At 47.1% G+C, this 20,806-nt stretch overlaps 1 protein-coding gene across 1 annotated transcript in view; it reads left to right on the forward strand.

The window, feature by feature from the left end:
* Positions 1–20,806, forward strand: part of EDA (ectodysplasin A) — a gene marked incomplete at both ends in the record, with an annotated part of 69,912 nt that overhangs the window by 579 nt on the left and 48,527 nt on the right. The window lies entirely within an intron of this gene.

Raw genomic sequence — 20,806 nt, forward strand, 5'->3', positions numbered from 1 at the left:
ACCGTGTCGGCTCCGCTCCCGACAGCCCGGCCTCCGCCGGGGTCAGGCGGCCGAGCCCCGGCCATCGCGGGGGTCCCGTCCCGTCGGCGGGGTCCTGCGACCTCGTGTCGTGGTGGGGATCCCGTTTTCTGCGCACCCCGGTGCTTGCCTCTGTCCTCCTGGGGTGGTTTTGATTATTTGAACTATTTCCCCCCCCCTCCTGACCCACAACCGAGATGCAGCCGCCTTTGGTGGCTCTGTATCCCCCAGCTGCTTGGAAGTCAGAGCTGTGTAGGACAGTTGGATTCTGCCACTGTTTCGTCTCACTGGTGCATGGAGCCCTGTGGAGTAGGGGTGCCCGGAGGGGGCTCGCTGGTCCGGAGAGCCTCTGGGAGAGCAGGAGCAGAGCTGGGGCCTCTGCTCGCAAACTTAGGTCATTTTTTCCAGGCACGAAACCTCGCTGCAAGCAGGGTAAGCTGGAGGAAGGAGTTTCTTCCCCTTTGAGCCTCATGAGCAGATGGCCCGCTCCCCAAAGGTGCCGACTGGCTCTGCTGGGGGTTCCTAATGAAGGTCTGGGGGAGCAGAGGCACAAAGCCCTCCCTCGGTGCCCCAGCAGTCCTTGCCTTGCCGGTTACCGATGCAGGGGGTGGGGGGCAGGGAAAAACAGCTTTGATAAAGCTGCGAGTTTGGAACCTCTTCCTCTGACTTGGCAACGGGGCAGCCGTTCCGCTGCGTCGGCCTCGGCTGCTCCCGGGAAAGCCAGGCTTGTGCCTTTCTGTTGGCACTTGGATTCTGCAGCTTCCAATAATGAAACCTAAGAGAGCGTTGAACTGGAGAGAACCTGAGCTGTCTGGTCATCGCTTTTCTCCCTTCAGTGCTCGAGCAGTATCAACATGAAGTGAGTTGCAGCAGCTCAATGCTGTGTTGGGATTCTTAGGTTGCCTTGTAATAGCATGCGGCTGAAGTTGCTTTCGTGTTATCAGGCTGGATCTGTTTAGTCTTTAGAGCTCTTCTTTCCAGCGAGTGTATAATGAAATACCAGGGTAAATAGTTGAGGCATTCATAAATTACAGTGTCAGATAATTTGTCTCTGGATGCGTACGAAGATCCAAGCGTCGCTCGCTACGGCTGACATACTCCAGATAAGGTAACGCTAATTCTTTATTTCTTTATTTTACATCTGGCCTGCCAGGCATAAGATGAAAAATTCTTCCGGACATATTGAAGCAGTTGGTTGTGAGAGAAAGTTTCCTCGTAGTAAGGACACGCGAAGCACTGAGCTTAATGGGCAGCGCACAGCTCACAGCTGAACTGCTGGCACCGAAACCGCTCGGTTTGGAAACTGGTGCTGTGACAACGTGTAATTAATACTATTGGTAGTAGTGCTGCTCTCCCGTTTCTCACTGAGTTTTCTGCCTCACCATTCACATGAGACGATGTGCGAGCTAAAAGCAGCCACCTTCCGTGTCTTGGGGTGCTGTGAATATAGAGATATAAACGAGGTATTTGCAAAGAGACTTGCTGAAAAAGTTATGATCAATGTTAGTAAAAATGTCAGGGGGTTCCTAGCTGCTTCCCAACCCATCGTTGTTCTTGCTGTGAAATCCAAAGTGCAGTCCCATGCACGTGTCTCAGGGGACATGCTCACCTAAAGGAAGCAGAAATTACTAAGCCTTTCAAGCAGTCTGATCAATGATGTTTCTTTCCCAGGGATGGTCAGAATCGTGGTGCATTGGGGGTACCCAGCATCCCAAACCCCATGTTTTGAGATAAGGCCCTCCAAAAGGCCTTCTGCTGTGTTCAGCCATGTGAAATATCGTCAGTGAAGAGGCTGAGGAATGGCTGCATGTGTTGTGATTATACAAGCTGATTTAAAACCAAAAAATACTCCCCTCCCTGACCCTTTTTTCTTTTTTATTTTTAGGGGCTTTGGGTTTTTCTTTTTAATGTGGTGTTGATTTGTTTTAATGGTTCCCCCCCACCCCCTTTCCTGACCTGAGGCAGGAGTGAGAGGAGCAGGGGAAGGATGGGAAGCGATGGTCATCACTGAGACTTTGGCTGAAATCTCGCCTGGTTGTGTGCCAGAAATGACCTCATGACAGGAGTGAGATTTGGCAGCTCGATAACGCCGTGCTTCCCTATCTTGCAGGGTATTCAAATATGTAACTCATTTAAGATACAAGGGCAATTTTTCATGGCAGAGATTGAGGCATTGTAGTTCACATCTTTGTCCCAGAAGCTGCGGGGTGTTGCATCACCAGTTTGGCTCTGAGATGAAAAGTTTGTTAATGCTGCTTTAATTCATCGACTCTCCGGTTGCTGTCCCTCTGAGATGTGACTTGGGGAGCGGTGGTGCGATCAGCCTTGACCGGTGTCATAAACTCCAAATAATCCCTCCAGATGGGTGTGCTGGGGAATACCCCAGCGGTTCGGTTGGTGTGTTCATTAGTGTTCACTCATGGGGAACGGGCAGCAGGGTGCTATGTACCACTCATTAAAATAGCCTATGCCTAAACTAGGTCAAAACCCATCATCCCTGTGATGCCTGAGCCTCACAGAGCAATGTTTCTGTGCTTTTTCACCAAGCGAGTCCGTGTCATGCTGCATTTCTACCAAAGCTTGTTTTCCTGAGAGCTCCGGCGAAGCCTTTTTGAGGCCTTGGGTGGCATGGTTTAGTGTGAGGTGTCCCTGCCCATGGCGGGCAGGTTGGAACTGGATGATCTTAAGGTCCTTTCCAACCCTAACTATTCTATGATTCTAAGCACGGGCCCTTGTGAGTGTCCTGAGATGGGCTTAAAAGTCGCCGAAGCCTGCCTCTTGGAATGAGAGCAAGTATCCATCAGATATGGCAGATCAAACTAATTGTGGGGGTGCTGGTGGCTGGCCAGGGGAGGCTGCCGAGTCAGCTGAAGAAATGTGCTGAGCAGCAATTGGGTTACCACCGTTCACCGTCATCGGTGCCAAAGGTGTCTGTTCCTTGGTCTTCATCTCTTGCCTTTAACGAGGGACATAGGAGTGCTTCCATCACTGTTCCTGGCAATGCCATTGCTTTCCTGCCAGTATTTTTAATTCCACCAAGGCAACACGTGTAACACCCAAACTGTTCGTTTTCTTCCCTTTCCCACCTGTATCCCTCCATCTCATGAAGAAACAGTCAGGCTCCTCTGATTCCAGCAGTCGTTAGGCTGTTCACTGCCCTGTTAATTTATATCTGTCTCCTAAAAGCCTGCTTGCTCATTTGATAAATTACAGGAAAAAAGCTTTAGAAGTGAAGTACTATTTTGCTTGTAGTTGTAGCTAAGGAAATAACAGCGAGAGTCTGCAACTCAGTCGATGCATGCTGCTTTTTGTTATATCGAGTGAAAATTAATCACTGCCTTTACTTGGAAAACATTTAGGGAGCAATATAGTTTTTTCTGTTTCAGGTCAGGATGCTGTGGCAGAGTAATTCTTGGTGAGTTCTTTGGGCAGTTTCACCTGGAGAAGGGTTATGGCCTATTGGCCTCTAACTGGCCATGGAAAAGGGCTGTTGGCTGTAGAGGACAGATGGACGTCGCGTTGTCATTTGCACTTAGTCTGTTGTGCACTCTCTGCCACTGAAGGGTCATAACTGAAAATAGGGCATGATGTGCAGGTACCTGTTGCTGTTTGTTCTCTAAGTAACATTGTCAGGCTAGTGTGAGTAACTCGGTTCTGAAATGGGGTTTTGGAGGTTGGTCGGAACACCTAAGCAAGACTCGTTTAAGTGTAAAAGCAGAAGGGAATTGGTGCTCGGCTGTGGAGGCACCTTGGTGTCTTTTGCCTCCCTAATGTGAAAGTGCGGTCATTTTGCCCTTTTTTCCCCAGTCCCAGCTCCAGAGTCAAGGCATTCAGGTGTGATTTGCGCAGCATGCTGTCAAAGGGTCTGAAAGGCATTAATGCAGCTCCAGAGACTTCTCCCTCCTCGAACTCATCCATGCACCTTCATGCTCGTGCCTGGTTCCTACATCCCAAGCCGGGAGGCTGCACCGGCACGTGATGGATCAGGAATGAGCTGAAACTTGACAGTATGATGAAAGCTTTGAGCGGAGCATTGTGTTGGAGACACTTCTCCAGTATTAGCCTCCTCTGAGAGCAGCCTCTGTGCAGAGCTCTGCAGGGCACAAACCTTTAAATATCTGCTCTGGGCTCCTGCTTTAGGGCTTCAGGGCTTCTGATCTCAGGCTATGGGTGCAGATGGGCCATAGAGCAGAAAGAAGATGGTGTTTATGCATGCAGTTCATCACGGGTTTTCAGTCAAATTACACTTGGAGGTGTTGGTTGTAGCTGGAGGAAGCTCTTACAGGGCAATCAAGGGAGACCACAGGGTGTTATCTGGCTAATAACACTTTGGGGCTCTGGTAACCTTCATTCACATCTTAATAATGCCTATCCCTCGTCTGAGAGGATAACATTCCTGAGACGGCGTGAGGTTTGGGTTCTGTGCCGGGAAGAGGGGGCTGGAGTGGGGTTGCCTGATATCAAATAGAAAACATATTTCTGCTACTATGCCTATGAATATTCTTAGCATAATCTGGCATGAATCCATCAACTCCTCCTTTTAAACAAGAAAATGGTACCAAGCATCAGGAGAATGGCAGTGACTGCTGTGTTAATTGGAGAATGAAGTACAGTGGGAGCATTGCCCCAGGGGTTTGAGGTGCATCCCTGTGTGTGTTGCAGGTTTAACTTGCAGTGTGTGGAGGGACCATCGCATTTGGCTGTGAAGGGACTGCAGGGCTGGTGCAATGCTGGGGCCCTGCTCTGCCTGCAGCACCTTCCTGGCTTGCTTATTTATTTATAGTGCTGCTCAGGTGCGTTTCATTCTGTGTCCTTACACGGAGCAGGTGATTAGGGCACTGTGTTATGTGCAGTGGGATGTGGGATGTCACCACTCTTGAGCTGTTCAGCTGGAAGGGCTGGAGTTTAGGAGTTCCCAACTGGAAAGGGGGAAACAGTCAGTGAGGAAAAACATAAATAGCTGCAGCTCTGGGGTCTCCAAGCGCAGGTTGGTTGCAAGCACATCTCACCAGGGAGGGACATCCCAGCGTGCTGGGGATGCTGGTGAGAATAGCAAAGAGGTTAAAAAGGATCTCACATCTGGGAGAGAAGGAGCAGTTGGAAAAATATGAGTATATTTAAAATGATAAAGATAGGTTGCAACTGCTGACACAAAGCTGGTGTCAGCATCAGGTAGGTTCTCTACACAGGGAGAGAGCAAGCAGCCTTGTTCCATCGCCAGTGGGGAACAAGTATGAAATGAGTTCAGCAATGCACAGGGAGGAGAGGAGGACAGGCTTCAGCTCATGGGGGAATATGGGAACGCTGATACCTTCTTGGGAACAGAAAACTGCCAATAACAGAGGAATAACACATCAGGACGGTGTTGGCCCCAGCATCCTGCCCATGCTGAGGGGCGCACGCAGCAGCACGCACCAAGTGTGTGTGTGCTGTAGAAATCATTAAGTGAGCAAGGCGTAATTAATAACGTGTGCATTGAGCCACGATGCCTGCTGCTTTTCCAGGCTCTTGCGAGCTCTGCCCTGTCTTCCCCTTCTGCAACTGAGCTTTCTGGTGTATTTTCTGTATTTTTATTTTCTTCTCGCTCCTTGAAGGATAAACGCTGCGACTTTGGGCAAGGACTAGGACTTCTTATCAGCAGTTATTGAATTCCTTGACGGAGAACGTGGTTGTTGCCAAAGTAAGCGTTTGACTGCCACGTGACTGAAGTTGCAGGGTTTTTTCCACATTTTAGATGAGCTAACTGGCAAACACTCAAACCCATGTTTTTAAGACCGCTCGGTGGCATTCCAAAGTTATCTTTCACTTAACCTCAGAGTACATAGTGCTTTATCAAACTGATATTATTCTAACCTTTTAACGTTATTTTTCTTACCGCATAATACTATAAATCTTGTCTGCTCTTCCATACACGTGTAGCATCTTGTAATGCTAATTAAGCTGCACACCGTCCTAATTTTGCTCTCGTACTAATCCAATATATTTTTCTTGACTGGAAGCCAAACCCTGAGAGCTTCAGAGCATGCAAAGCTCTCATTCCAGTCTTATTATATGTTAATGACTTTATATTTTAATATCTTTCAACACTTTAAGAGGATGTTATTTTTAGAGGTGTCTGGCTGCAAAAGGTAACCCGTATGTGAGAGGCTGAGGGGTGTGTGTGGACGTAAAGCACTGAGTAAACTGTGCAATGAGTAAGTGGTAAGCGTGTCTGTGAAGATGTGTAAGCTGTCAGAGTTCATTGTGCACAAGTACAGCATTACAGTGAGATTTGGATGCAATTTCAAAATAGTTAACTGTCTTTATAGGACAGTTGCAGTTGTAAGTGCTCTCTTGTTAAACTCTTGGGGAAACGCGCTGTTTTTGTATGCTGATGGTGCTGATGCCAGTTGGGCCTGAATGCTACTATAACAGAAATAATTACTCACAGATGGGTGGATATTAAAATGAGCTCTTTCCATAAGCCCAAATAAAATTGTTGTAAGTGCGAAGTACTAAATATGCAAGACTCTATTGATGAGATGCCAGTGCTATAATGCATTCCAAATGGCAAGTGCCAGTGTCCTCCTGCTGAAGCTGCACCTCAACTGCAGCTTGTTATTCTCCAGTCTATCTGCGCTTTCTCAGAAATGGCACTCGCAGTGGGAGAAAGAGAACAGCAACTTGAAATTATACGTAAATCTGCAAGCGATTTAGCTCTTTGCACTGCGCCTCCTGTCTGTGCATGGCAAGGGAGGGATCCTGCTGCCCCCAGTGCTGCTTTCTTGGTCCTATTAATTCAGGAGACCTACACGTGTTGAGAAAACCGTGGGGTGCCCGTGCATTGCATGGCTTTGTGGCAGTGGGCATTGCATGGGATGGGGTTGCATTGAATGGCTTTGCAGTATTGTGTTGCATGCTGCTTGCACTGCGTTGTGCTGCATGTGTTGCATGGCATTGCAGCAGTTGGCATTGCATGGGGTGGGATTGCATTGCCTGGCTTTGCATCAGTGAGTGTTGAGCGGTGTGACATGTGGCTTTGCAGAGGTGGATGCTGCATGGCATTGTGTTGCATGGCTTTGCCACGCTGGGCATTGCTGTACTTGGTGTTGCAGCAGGCATTACGTGGCAAGGTGATGTATTGCATGGGACTGTGGTCCCCGCATGTTGTGTTGCATGGCTTTGCAATTTCATTTTACCTCTGTGCTTTAAATCAGTCTTGAGACACTTAAAGGCAGTGAGAAAGTTCCTTAAGCCAGTACTTGAAGAGAAATCCACTGCAGAGCATCAACAGCTCTGTGATTGTAAATTATATATGGGTGGAAGAGTTGGGGAGCTGCTGTGGCAGGGTTGTGGTCTCTGTTGTGACCAAGGCTGAGCCACGTCCATGCTCGGACCAGCACTGATGCTCCTAGCCCTGCTCCAGAACATGCTGGGGCTTTTCTGGCTGCCCCACGAGAGTTAACCTGGGTACTGGTCCCTGGGTAAACTTCATCACGGTTCTTAATCAACTTTTCCATTGTGTTATCCCTTCTGTGTTTTTCCATTTCTTAATTTGAACTGCTTTAATGTTGGCATTGCTTCCCAGAGAGCGTTTCCTCCACCCTCCTCTCCCTCGCAGCCCCCTGCAACTGTGCTGGCTGGGGAGCAGGAGGCAGCCGGGTCCTCGCTGAGCAAGAGACCTCCCCTGGCTTTTGTTCTTTCTATTGCTCTATTCAGTGTTCTCCATCTCCGTTACAGTGAGTGTTTCTCTATAATCCTGCGTGGGGCTGTGGAAGCCGCATGGGGCAGGCTCTAATGGCTTAAGCACACTTTGCATGGTCCTTCCAGCCTTCTCCATGTGCTGCGATCAGTGAAATTAATCCAGGGTAGAATTCTGGAGTAATTATTTCTTTCAACCATGCAAATAAGTTGCTGGTCTACTGCTAACCTTAACCAGCACTGTAAAAAACTTTCCCTATGGGACAGGAAAATAGGATAAATCATTTGAAGCTGGTATCTGGAACTGTTGCTGACCTGGTGAGACAACAAAATGACAGTTCAGACTCAACAAAGGTATTTTTCCTTGTCATTTTTACCACAGTATCAGGGTGCTGCCATTCTGCCTGTCTATGGGTTGAGAAGCTGGGGGCTGCAGGAGCTCTGAGGGGTGGCATTTCTGCCGGGAAAGCTGTAGATCTCAGGCTTCCCCATTAAACGTACCCTATGGCAGAAAAAATCAGATCAAAATAGGAATTGCTGGATGTGCAGCTGATGAGGTGTATCTGGAGAGCAGGATGAAAACACGTGAAGAAAACAGTTGGTTTTTAACTGCAGCTGTTACTATCTTTTTAGTGATAATGAACTAAATTAGTAGGTTGTCTGCCTTTGAGCTGTGGATAGGCTTGTCTGTGCTTGCGGAGTTCGTGGTGTTAACTCTTGCTGGGAAGCCGGGTGATCCTTTCTAAGGGATGTTGTCATTTTAAAGGATGAAAAACAGGCTGAGAGAGCTGGGCTTATTCAGCCTGAAGAAGAGAAGGCTCCTTAAGGGGAGACCTTAGAGCAGTTCCCAGTGCCTAAAGACAAGAAATCTACTGCCTGGGACTGTTCAAGGCCAGGTTGGACGGGGCTTGGAGCAATCTGCTCTAGTGGAAGGTGTCCCTGCCCATGGCAGGGGGTTGGGACTGGATGAGCTTTAAGGTCCCTTCCAACCCAAACCATTACATGATTATTGTTCTTTTAAGCAATGTCTTTATTGCTGACTTGGAGTTTTCTTCTGTTGTGGGAAAGAGCTGTTCTGACTCAGAAGACGGCTTGTGCAGAGATTCCTGGGCTGTGCAGAATCGGTGGTGTTCAACAGAAGAAGCTTATGAGGAGAGTGCAGCTGTTTGACAGGCGATGCTGTGCTTCCATCCCAGCTCCTCCGGCAGAGCAGTGGGATCATTGCGCTGGTGGCCCGTCTGCGTCCCCCTTCCCAAAGCCCCTTTTGTTTTGCAGGTCACGGAACTTCAATTTTGAATGCCCAATCCTATGAGTAGACTGCACGTGGGATATTTGAGCTCCGATGCAGGGATGGGTGATTTTTGCAGCATCTCTGCCATTTTCTGGGCTCTGGTGGTAGCAAAGAGTACGCATATGGTGGGGAAAAGGTGTTTTCCACACTAAGGCTTGTGAGCCAGATCTGCTTGGTAGTCACCAGCACAGTGTAGCCACAAACCGTGTATCTGGCTGCTGCTTTAGGGATTTTTGGGGGGATTTCTGGTTTTTATGTATTTTGGTTTTGTTTTATTTTTGAAGGAGAAGAAAAACCCAGTCGGGTTGCTGCGTGAGACTGGGTAACCCCAAACCGCTTTGTTCTGGTGCTGCTTCTGTTGGTGTACAAGTATTCTTCTGGGGAAAACTTTTATCACCTGGTGTTGCTTGGGGTGTTTGGTGGGGGTTTGTTTCGTTTTGGTTGTCTCTTCATAGCTGTAAGCGTGGAGAATCCCAGCAGTGCTGCTAGTGAGCAAGGTGCATGGGTAGCAAAGCTCATGGGAGGATGGGGACCTTTCCTCATGGAAAGGAAACACACAGAGACCTCTTTCCTTCTACAGGCTTCTCTCCTAGGCTATGTACATTTTCGTGAATGGGTTTTCTCTCATTTTTCTTTACCAGAAGGTTCAGTAAGCCACAGCTGGGCTTTGCAGCAGGGCTTTCTTTTCACTGATGCGGTGATAAGATTCAGACTTATTCTTCAGTTCTAGTGATGTTGCTGGCTCGGTCGAGGTAGGAAAAGGGAATGTGTGCAGGAAAAGTCCTTTAGCTGAGCCTGTGGGGCTCAGCAGCAACCATGATCAGCTGCACTTGTCCTTCATGTCTGGTGAGACACCACATCAATAAGAAACACCAGACCTTTTGCTCATTAGGAGATGGAGAGAGCCTCTGTGCCAATACAGATGCTGGCAGTTTTAATCCCTAGAGATCCCGTATCACATCAAGCCCCGCACAGCAGGCTCTGTCCCACACATTGCCTGTGCATGCCAGCATAGGGGCTGCTTCTCATTTCAGGCTCAGCACCAGCAGACGGAGAGAGCCCTGTCCCACCGCACTATGCCGCTGGTGCTCCAAGCTGGGATCCATGGCTGCACCCTGGTACCTCAGCATCACCCCTCACTGCAAGCATCCCAGCCAGCAGTGAAGTCACGTAGCAAGGAGCAGCAGCCGGTGCAGCGCTCTGAAGAGAAAAGCAGCACGCCCCTAATAAAAGCAGGATCTGACTTCAAACAAATGTGTACTGCACAGTTGCTGTTAGCACTCTCATGTGCGGCTGCAAGGCTTGAACAATTTATAGGCGCTGCATCAAGCGCCTTAGTCGGTTCCATATGTGCTGTCTTTGCACGCTGGCTGGTATGAAATGGTAGGATGAGCTCTCGGAAGTTGAGGTCTTCAAGTGTTAAATACAAAGCGTTGCTCCTGCAGGCTTGGCTCTGCCGATGCGGGCGTCTGGCACACATTTCTAACAACAGGCTGGATTTGCCAAAGAAAGTTACACTTAGATACAGCAAATAGCTGTCAGCTCTTTCCTCCCTACTCTGCGAGGCTGCTTTCCTCTTGCTTTCCACAATAACCAGCCGGTTTGGAAGTGATAACAGAAGTTAGGGCTTCTCAGTGCCTTAGTGATGCTTCCCCTCACTCAGCAAAGCCCTGTCCCCTTCCTTCTGTCCTCACAGCCCGCTCCAGCCAGCAGCACCCTGCATGAGGGCCATTGGGTCCCTTTAAAAACCCATCGCAGAGGTAAGGGCTGAGGGTCATTTCAAGCTGAGAATAACTTGAGTTCTTCTCCCCAGGTACCTCAACATTGGACCAAACTATTCAGGAAGGTATTTTGGCTGAACTATTAGAGAGCTTGCTGCTCTCTAATGAAGATTTTGGGGCTTCTGAGCCCAGTTGCATGCAGGTGGCTGCATCTGGGATCAGAAGAAAACATCCAGAGACCCCTGGGCTGTTGTCCCTCCACCTCATGGATCTTCCTGACTCAGAACCGTTTCTTTTTCCCATATCTCAACATGCTGGAAACCCAATTTTATAAGTGGTAATTCTGGTAACGGTGGTCAATGGGAGCAGTGGGGCAGTTAAACTTTTGGCCAGATGCTGGTGAAGGTCCTGTGTGGCTTCAAGCTGCTTGTCTGGATCAGGGACTCAAGCAGTTAAATATTCCTGCTGCTGGTGCGCAAAAGCAGTGCCGGGTATCTTCCAGGGGATCCAAGTTTGCTATCTGAAATCTGGCAAATAGCAAAAATTTTTATGTCGTGAACAGAAATCGTACCCCAAGGCTATGGCTGACAGGGAAGGCCTCACTGACATATTTACCTAGGGATTTTATCGTGCAGTATGCTCTCTCAGAAAGCCCAAACCTCGAGAACAATAGCAACAAAAAGCCGCTGGAGGTTTTGCGAGCAGATGCAGCTTCAAGATAACAAATGATTTTTGCTTTTTGTTCGACTACTTGGCATTTAGTGGTTAATTAAAGCAAGGCCAAGTATGGCCACATAGTTCAAAAACCAGAGTTTTAAAACCACTGGAACGGAAAGCTTTTGCATTAACTTTGGTCTGTGGGAGGAGGTGGGCTGCCATGCCACATATTCATCTGCCACCCCATCTGTCCTTTTGCTTCTTCAGAGAATAAAGCAAAGCTGCGTTATTAAGAAATAGGGCTCTCCACTATGAAAATCAATAATAATAGTTCAGGTTATAAAGTGTGGCATTAGTTCTAGTCCAGCTGTTCCCCTTTATTTCAATATTATTTTATGATACAGAAAGGCACTGATGTGAAGTTGGTCCAAAACAACATGTAGGATGCTCTCTAAGGCTGGCGTGTATAATACTGGGTAATAAAACATACTTTAAGCATGGGCTTTGAGGGTTATTGTACAAGGAAGAGCATAAGAAACATGATACTCAAATTGTGATTCCTGGCAGAAATGCTTTGCAATGGGGAAATTTTAGTTTAGTTAGGGTTGCTTACATGCCTTTCTTCTAGCTGAAGGGCAAATGACACTGTTAGCATTAAATGTTAGTAACTGGCATCTTAACGTGAAATATGCCTTACGTCTCTAGAACGGAGTTGGAGTTATTGCTGTTCCAGAAATTCTTCTTCCCTGGTCTTTATTTGCGCCAAAATGCACCCAAATTAAATCTTCATGCTAGTAAAGAGCTGGGTTGTGAAGGAAAAAAACACAGATTAATTGTGCTTCAGGGAAAGGTCTGACAAAGAGCAAGAAAATACATGGGGTGGGCTGGACAGCCCCGTGGTTCGTGTTGTCGGTTCGCCTGTGGGTTCTCGTGTTGCTATGTGTCAGGCTGATGGATGCCTGCAATGTACAAACAGTAACAAAACCCAGGGCAATTTCTTGGTGGTGGTTTTTTTTTTTGGTGTTTTTTTCTGTCTTTCAGGTTTTTTAAAGGCAGTACTATGGGTTTTAATATCTTGGACTTTTGTGGGGAAATTTTTATGGTGTTTACCAGCGGTTTAGAGATTGAAGAGATTGTCCATGTTGTAAGTGATGCCCTGTTGGTCCTGCGTCCCAGGCAGCTGCTCTTGCGGTGGCTCTTGGGTTGGTTGGTACAGCTGGGTTTGGGGTACCAGGCTTTCAGGCCTTAAGAGGGTCTGGTGTAGGGAGCTGTATTACTGTTGACTGAAGGCTTGTGAAGATGTGCTTGACAGCTTGAGTTGCAGGAAGGATGAGCAGTCTTGCATAGTTCTCAATTTTAGCTTTAAGTACAATGAATTGTGCCACTTGTTTCAGAAATAGTGAATTGGTGGTTGGTTTGTGCTGAGTTTGGGTTCTTCATCTACAAAAGTTTTTTTCTGACATGATCTATCAGGGCTGTTGTCCATGGGAAAGAGAGAGTTGTTAATCGGTTTAGAAAGTATCAAGTGTTACATCTGCAGAAGATGACCAGAGTTGGGCTTTGTTGGTATGGAGGCTTTAGTGACAACATTGGACTTTGCTGCATCTTCCAGCATCTTATTGAAGAAAGTCAAGAAGCAATGGATTGATTGTTGGGTGGGAATGATGATAGCATTACAGGTTGTGTTGTCAGCTCTCTACTGGAGAGAGGTCCAGCAGTGTCATCAGGGGAGTTTGCTCTCTATAGTGGCCTAGAGGGTAATTTTGAGGGGGGACTACAGTAGCCTGTGCTGAGCCTTGAAGCAAACTATGGTTTTGAGAGCCCTGAGGCTCTCAAAATAAGCACTTAAAAGACAGAAAGAAAGAAAAGATGGCTTCTTGGTAGAGCTGTTAAATCTTTTGGATGCTTTGCTTACTTTTGTGGTTGCGCTTCTGTCTATCAAGAGTATGGTGCTAGCAGCTGCTCCTCTGGCCAACCTGGCTCTGTTTTGCAACAGCTAACTGGTATTCTGAAAGTTCTTGAACTTTGGCGTGCTTCAGAACTGGTTTGTTCAATTGGAGGCAGTGGAGCATGTAATCTGTTGGGATGGATGATTTTTCCAAGCAGCTCTATACATTTTTGGTTTATTATATCAGTGAAGTATGTTGACAGCTGTGTGTACCATTCGGCATTCAGGGCTCGTGTCTGGACTGCGCGGGCTGTGTCACGCTGTTGATTCCCTACACAAAATAGCTTTCAGGCCTGTAAAGCTGTCACTCAACCGGTCATGGCTACGCCGAGCGGCGGCTGGGGAGAGACGTCTCCTGCGTTAATTGTTGGGTAAGCAAGTGAGTGCATGTGCTAATTGTATGTCTGTGGCAGGATTTCCCTTTCGCTTCTCTTCTCCTGTTGCCTGCGTTCTCCAAGACCCCGATGAAATGACTTTCAGCAGGAGTCGTTATTTACTGCACTCAGCTTTTGGTTCGCCCTCAGGCTACATCAACCCCCCCTGAAAAATCAGACTTTTTCTGTTGGTGCAGCAGGGCTCTTCAGCAACTTTTCTCCTTTTTTTTGGGCAGAAAATCCAAACTAGTTTTGCTCTGGACCATCCACACCTGAGGTGAGGTGCAGCCTCAGGAGATGCCGTGCTGGGTCTGACCATGTCCCAGTGCTGCCAAAGGAGAGCAGCTGAGGTTTGCGGGCCCTTGCTTTAGCTGCTGGAGCACTTGTCTGTGTTTGTAAAGAGCTGCAAGGGGAATGAAACATTTTCTTTGCAGATTTATTTCAGGGGAGGTTGGGTTATGGGTCTTTGAGGAGCACAGAAGCAATCCTTGGTTCAATCTCACACCTCCCAAATATTACTTTATTTCCAAGCCTCAGATATTCTTTAAAAAATTGCTTTAGGTTAAAATTGAATTAAGCTTTAAGTTTTCATGCTACCCAGTTGGAAACCTGTCACTGTGTATGTGTTCCACTTCGAGAATCCCTTTGGTAAATAAAAATGTTTTGCTTTTTCCCAGTCTCATGCCGAGGATGAAGATTATCCTCAGGTTTCTGCTATCATTGCATAATGCCGACATTTTCAGATTGAAAAGACTTGGGTTATTTCTTACAGGATCCTTGTTTTCTTAGTTTGATTTTTTTTTCCCCTGTGATATCTCCATAACATAACTGTTTGCACATAAATTAAGCAGAATTCTTTGGCTGACTCTTGTGCACACCTGTGCACTCACATGTTCTGCCAAGAAATCGCTGCAGTTAAATGCTGCTTCTGAAATATTTGCTGAGGAATGATTTTAGGAATCTGAAAATTATTATTCTAAGACTTGGGCTTCTTATATGGTCGTTTGTGAATTAAGGCTACATGAAAATAGGTGGTTGTTTAAGCAAATGAGCTGTTCTTCAAAGTAGCCCATTGGGTCTTCTGGAGAAGCAAACAAGTCCAATTTCTTCAATTCATGGGTAGATTTGTCAGTGCCCTGGTGTCCTCAGCACCCTGTCTCCCTTCTGCTACTGCTGGGGTGGACCCGCTCCCCCTGGAACCTCAGCCATCACAAGGGACTCTTCATTCACCAGTGGTCGTTAAAACCACCCTTGTTTTGGTGAGCACCTTCTCTTGAAGACTCCTCCAAAGACACCTCCAGGTGTAACCCAGCAGGCCTGGAGGAAAATATAATAAGGCGAATGGGGAGAACTGTAGCCAAATTTGCTGTGCTGGGTAGAGAAGAGCGTGGTTCAGGCTGGTGTTGGTGTGATGGGCTGGGGATGGGGGGACTGGTGTGGTGGAGCTGGGACCGGCAGGTCCATGGAGAGCTGCAAGGAGAGCTGGCCAGTTATGAAATGATTTGGCTTTTGGTAAACGTGCTTCTTTCACTTCACAGCTGGGATGGCTCTTGGATGTTGAGGAATGAGTGCTTCTGTCGCTGCCGGATTTTGTGCCATCGTTTGTTACTCTATGCATTTGTGTTACCTAATGGGCAAGTATTTCCTGTAATTATTTGAGGGTCTTGACTCTAGTTATACCTGATAGCAAAGAACTCCCTAGATTCAACTCTTAAAACAAATATAATCCCAAGATAATGAATATTGTGGTTAATGATTATCGGGATGTGGGGTTTTTTTTTGGTCTTCTGTGAAAGGGTGAATGCACTGAATTTTCCAGTCATTCCCTGCTTTTATTTCAAACTATTTCAGAATTGGACTGGCCTTAGAGGTTTAAGAACGCTAATTGTCGCCTGACTTATCAGGAGTTACTGTAAGGGTGATTTCTGGCTGGTAAGGTGACCGTTCATCTGCTGCTGTTAGTATTAACCCATAAACTTCTTCCGTGAGTGGGGTATGTAAGAAAGCTGCTTGTCATTATATTAATGAAATATGACAGCACCAAGATCTTCTTTCAAGTCTCAGGGTCACAGCCCTGCACCTTGGAATAAACCAGGGGGTGTTTACAGCTCCATATCCATTGCTTCCAAACTGGGAGGTCTTCTGTATGCTGTCGCCTTTCCCAGGGCTCCCCATCCTAGTGACTGACTTGCACCAGTTCAATAAAGTGATGAAAAATGCTGGATTTATGGGACCCTGATGGATATGCATAGGATTATTATTTTTAAGCAGTGCTTTATTTATAACCAGTGGCTAAGGTTAGATGAGGTGATGGGAGGAAAATCCTAAGGGTAACGCAGAGAGCCCCTGTGCGCTGCAGAGATAGGATTTACAGTAGGAGAATGCCCTCCGAAGAGCATGTGTTTGTGCCCACAGCCATTAAGCTTAATAATCTTGCTGTCTGTATCGACTTACAAATGAAAGCTTGCAGTAATTTAGAGCAGCATTTGAATTGTGAGTGGTAGTGATGATGCTGAGCTTGTCTTTTAATGCTGAGTTTAGAGTCTTTGAGGTTTGGATTAAAAAAAAACTTCAATGAAACCACAAAAAAGACATTAGAAGCATAACTGAACAGGTGGAACAAATTTGTTAAATCTGTTATTGGGAAAACAGCAACTTGCTTTTAAGAAATAAATCAATCTGCAGCTCAGTGTTTCATAATGAGGAGTGGGATAGGAAAATCTAAAAATATCTACAAATGAGAGCTAATGCTCTGAAGGAACAGATCCAAACTAGAATATAATATTGCCCATTGTGGTGACAATAAGTATTTTAAAGTTCATTGAGATCCTTGCTGTGGTGCAGATGGGACTTTAAGAGCCAGCCTATTTCACTTGGCTGAGTCCAGTTTTTATTTGCATAATAACTTATTATATGTATTGCCAGTAGCTTGCGGAGCCCCCGGTCAGGGTTGGGAAACCACGATGAGTTCATACTCCTCTGCCTGGTGAGACAACATATTCAGTGAAGAATTGGGAGGGAGGCATCTCTAGCAACTAATGCAAGTGGTTATGTGCTTGAAATAGCAGGAAGGAATACAGCTTTTAACGCCTGCTTTAGGATGGGGGTGACCTTTGTGTATCTCAGCTCTTCCCATCAAGTGCCATTTCAAGGGGCTTTGTCCTGCAGCTGTGTCTGTCCCCCATCCACCAGCCTGTGACATGAGCTCCAGCGGCTTATTTTGATAAAGGAGCTTATCTAGGTGGAAAAAGTGTCCATCAACATCTGGACTGTCAGGAGATGGGTATCGCTGCTGTGGTCTGCATTCTGCTACTTATTCGTTTTCCCTTCACTGTTGGGCAGCAGAGGCAACTCTACTTCCATCTTTCTTTGAAAGCTATTCCATAGCCTCATCCCTCTCAGTAGGGTCTTCCTAAACTTTATTCCAGATTTTACTTGCTCAGATGAGCAAGGAGAGAGCTGTGTCACACTCAGCTTGGGCATCACCATTGACTCTCGTGATCTGTCCTATCTTTCTGTGCTCTTTGATACTTGCTGAGGGCTTCTCTGCACAGGGGGTTTCTCACAAGTGCTGTTTCGGAGTAGCTGCTCTGAAATAACTGAATCCACATGGACAGCTGTTGCTCAGAGGGGAGTAGGTAAGTGCATCCATAAAGCTTCAGTTTTCTGCCAGAGGGAGCGTGGCCGGTGCAGCTGGTGCATGGCAATAGCCCTTCTGTGGAGCCCTGTGCACTGGGTTGCTGCTCATATGGCACTTGAGGGGGTTTAAGCAAAACCGACCCTCTCCAACTTCCAAAATCTGGTTGGGGAGAGAATCGATGGGGTGTGGAGTTGTAAAAGTGCCAGGCTGTTTTCCAAGGATGGGTATTGCCATGCACTGGGATGGCAGGGGTTGCTTCATGTGCCGCAGGCTGACCTGGGGGCACGGCAGCATCCCGCCAGCACGGCTTCTCGGTTTTAGGCTTGGAGAAGGTTTAGCTGAAACCAGTTTTGCTGTGATCAGGGCAGGTGAAACTGGATATAGCAAATGCCATCGTCATCCTCTGTGGCAAGTCAAGGGTGCTGGAGCACAGGACCGCTGCACATTTGCAGTGTTCAGTATCAGGGTTTGACTGGGTGGAAGCAAACCAGCCATGGCTGCCATTTTGCAAGTGGTCACACAAGGGATGCTTTTGCACGGCTGGGATTCCCTAAGTGTATTGCAACACATCTTTCTGCCCCAAACCTCATTGCAAAATTAAAGGACTTCTCTTTTTCTTTCCCTTTTTTGCCTCCCCCTCAAGTAGCTGGGCTTTGGAAAGCCGTAACCAACCGTCATCAACCTGATTAGTAATGTGCTGGGCTCTGGAAGGATCTGTGGTTTTTAGAAACTCCGCCTGTTGCTTTAATGGAGAGCGGGGCTCTGCTTTCGGGGCTCGTGTGGCAATTGTGCTGACTCCTCCTTATGCCGCTGGAAGCCCTGCTTGCCTTCTGTTTCCGTGGTTTGTGAGTGCTTTTATGTGATGCTCGGGCTATGAGAGAGCATCCCCGCTCCAGCCATGAGGAGCTGCACAATGGTGATGGGCTGCGCCCGGCAGCCTGCAGCAGGGGTGGAGGGGGACCCGCTGGCCAGGAGCCACCAAGACTTTAGAGCAGCCAAGGGGCAGGGAGCTGGCGCCCATGGGTGCTGTCGGAGGTGTGGAGGCGTTTGGGGGTACCAGGGAGTCTCTCTGTCCACGCTGTCTGCAATTTTTCGAGGCCAAAGGGTTCATGGAGTCTTTGTGTTCCCGCTTTGAAGCTTGGGTCTGAAAGTGTTGTAATGAGATTTTATTATGTATTCTGGCAAGGTCTTGTTATTTTGTGTGTGGATTTATTGTATAATGAATTGAGTGATTTTGAAATGTTTTGTGCAACGATTTTTTGGAAAGGACATTGTATTTTGTTTATGGGATGTGTGAGTTTTTTTGAAACTTTATTTAGCTTTTAGCAAGAATAATCTTTATTCAACAAATAGTGCAAATAAATCTTTAATTGAACAAATATGTGTCAACTTTCAAACACAGTAACAAACAATGACATGAAACAAGGAAACTTTGGAACAATATACAACTTTAAACATAGTATTAAAAAAAAAAAAAACCCAAACCAAAAATCCCACAACTCAAGAGCCCTTACCAAAGCAGAATTTGGGCCGCAGAGCAGGGCAGCAGCTAAGTGCACGTATACGTGAGACCTGCCAAGCCGGAGGGAGCGGAGCAGGGAGCCTGGTGCCTCTTGGCTTTCTGGGGTTCCCAGTGGGTTGGGGGGCAATGGTTGCCCCCCTGAGGTGGGGTTTGGGGGCAGACGCTGCTGCCAGCTCGCACCGGGCTGCCAGACGTGACTGGGCTGTGTGAGCACTCGTAGCTGTGGGGCGATGTGGAAACACGGTCTCCAGCACAGCCGGCTGTCTGCGCAGCCGCTCCAGGAAACATTCATATACGTCCCTGTCCTTTCCCAGCCGCCTTCCCAAGGCTGCTGATGCTGCCTGCATCCCAGGGGCATCTCCAGCCTCTCCCAGGAGGGGTGGCAGGGTGCACTGCGGGGTCAGGCTCTGCATCTTTGAGCCCAGGGTTATGTTCAAGCTCTTTGCAGGCAGCCGGGTGCCTTCAGTCTCTGTGTCTTGCTGCATCCTGCATTGATGGGTCTTGTGGTAGCTGCAGACTTGTGCAGGGCATTGCTCAACCTGGGAGATGATGTTAGCATCCCCGTACTCTGTTTCATCTTTTATCAGCCGTGATGCCATTTAAGTTCATCTTTCACTCTTGTCCAAGCTTGATGCCAGGAGCAGAGCTCTGGGAAGCACTGAGCTGCATGCAGGGGTGAGGAATGAGCAGTGGTGTGGGGAAGATGGGCAGGCACATGCCAGGGCTCAACTGCAGCCTAGGTTGGAACTGGAGCTTTCCATCCATTGCAGTGTGAGAGGCAGTGAGAGCCTTTCCTGAGATGGGACGCTCCATGCCCAGGATGGGACACCCATAGTTGTTATCATGGGTGATAACAAAATGGTCTGTATTGCATTTGTGGATTATCTTTCGCATAACTGTGGCGTGAAACACTGTGCTCAGGTGGCACCGCTCACTCCTGGTCCCTTCTCCCTCTGTCTTGGCGTGACAGGGCCTGGAAATGGCTAGAAATTACTGCAAAACTCTTACATCCACCGTGAAAGGGCTTCAAATGAGTGTAGGAAGCCAAAGGGAAGTAGTTTGTGGTACCCAGAAACAGGCTGGCTTATAATATTTTGTGTGTGGTTTTCTGGAACTTTATTAAGCTCTGACAAATTTTATTCCTTTTCACTTGTTCAGATATCTTTATCAGGAGTAAATATTTGTAATTGATTCTGGGTTTCCCAGGGGTTTGCATCAGCCCTGTAGAAATAGATCACAGAAGTAAATTTCTCCTCTATAAAACATATACTAGTTTCCAGAAAAGCACCTTTTGCACCTTGACAAGTGATTTTTATTCTCAGCATTAGTTTCAGTTCACTTTGTTTGAATAGTAGTTTTTAGGGAAGAAGGGCAGAGTCACCTTCCTGTTCGTTTCTATATTAATCTGATTCTACTGGATTTCCTTCCTTGTTCCAGCACCTTAACTGGGTTATGCTTTTCTCTTTACAATGCCAATAATGATCCTAAAGTATGGAAGGCATTTATTAATGAAGATGCTCGTATCTTTATATGGCTGCTGCTTTCCCTGGGGTTTGTGGGTTTCCTATGTTGAAGACAAAATAACTTGGCTGTTTATGGCAGGAGGAGGCCAAACTCCACTTTTAAGTGGTTTCCTTACACTTTGTAAACTCAGAAGTATCAGGAATATGAAGCCTGATATTGCTTATTTCTGTGGGCAGTCTCATGTAGCGAATCCATTGTTATGGGGAGGAGCATTTCCAGCCTTTCATTGGCCTTTTCAGCCCCTAGAAATTTTAACAAAAGAGCTTTTCTTCTAATAGTTAGCAATGGAATTGGGTGTTAATGAAAACAAATTAATTTTGAATGGAAAATTCCTTCTCGTCTGTGTTGTGCCATTCTCTTTTTATAGCGTAAACCTACCATTTCTCTCTCTAGCTGCCCATACTTTTCCAGGAAGAATACATGAGGCTTAT

Source organism: Psittacula echo (assembly GCF_963264785.1).
Source record: "Psittacula echo genome assembly, chromosome: 8".
NCBI lineage: Eukaryota > Metazoa > Chordata > Aves > Psittaciformes > Psittacidae > Psittacula > Psittacula echo.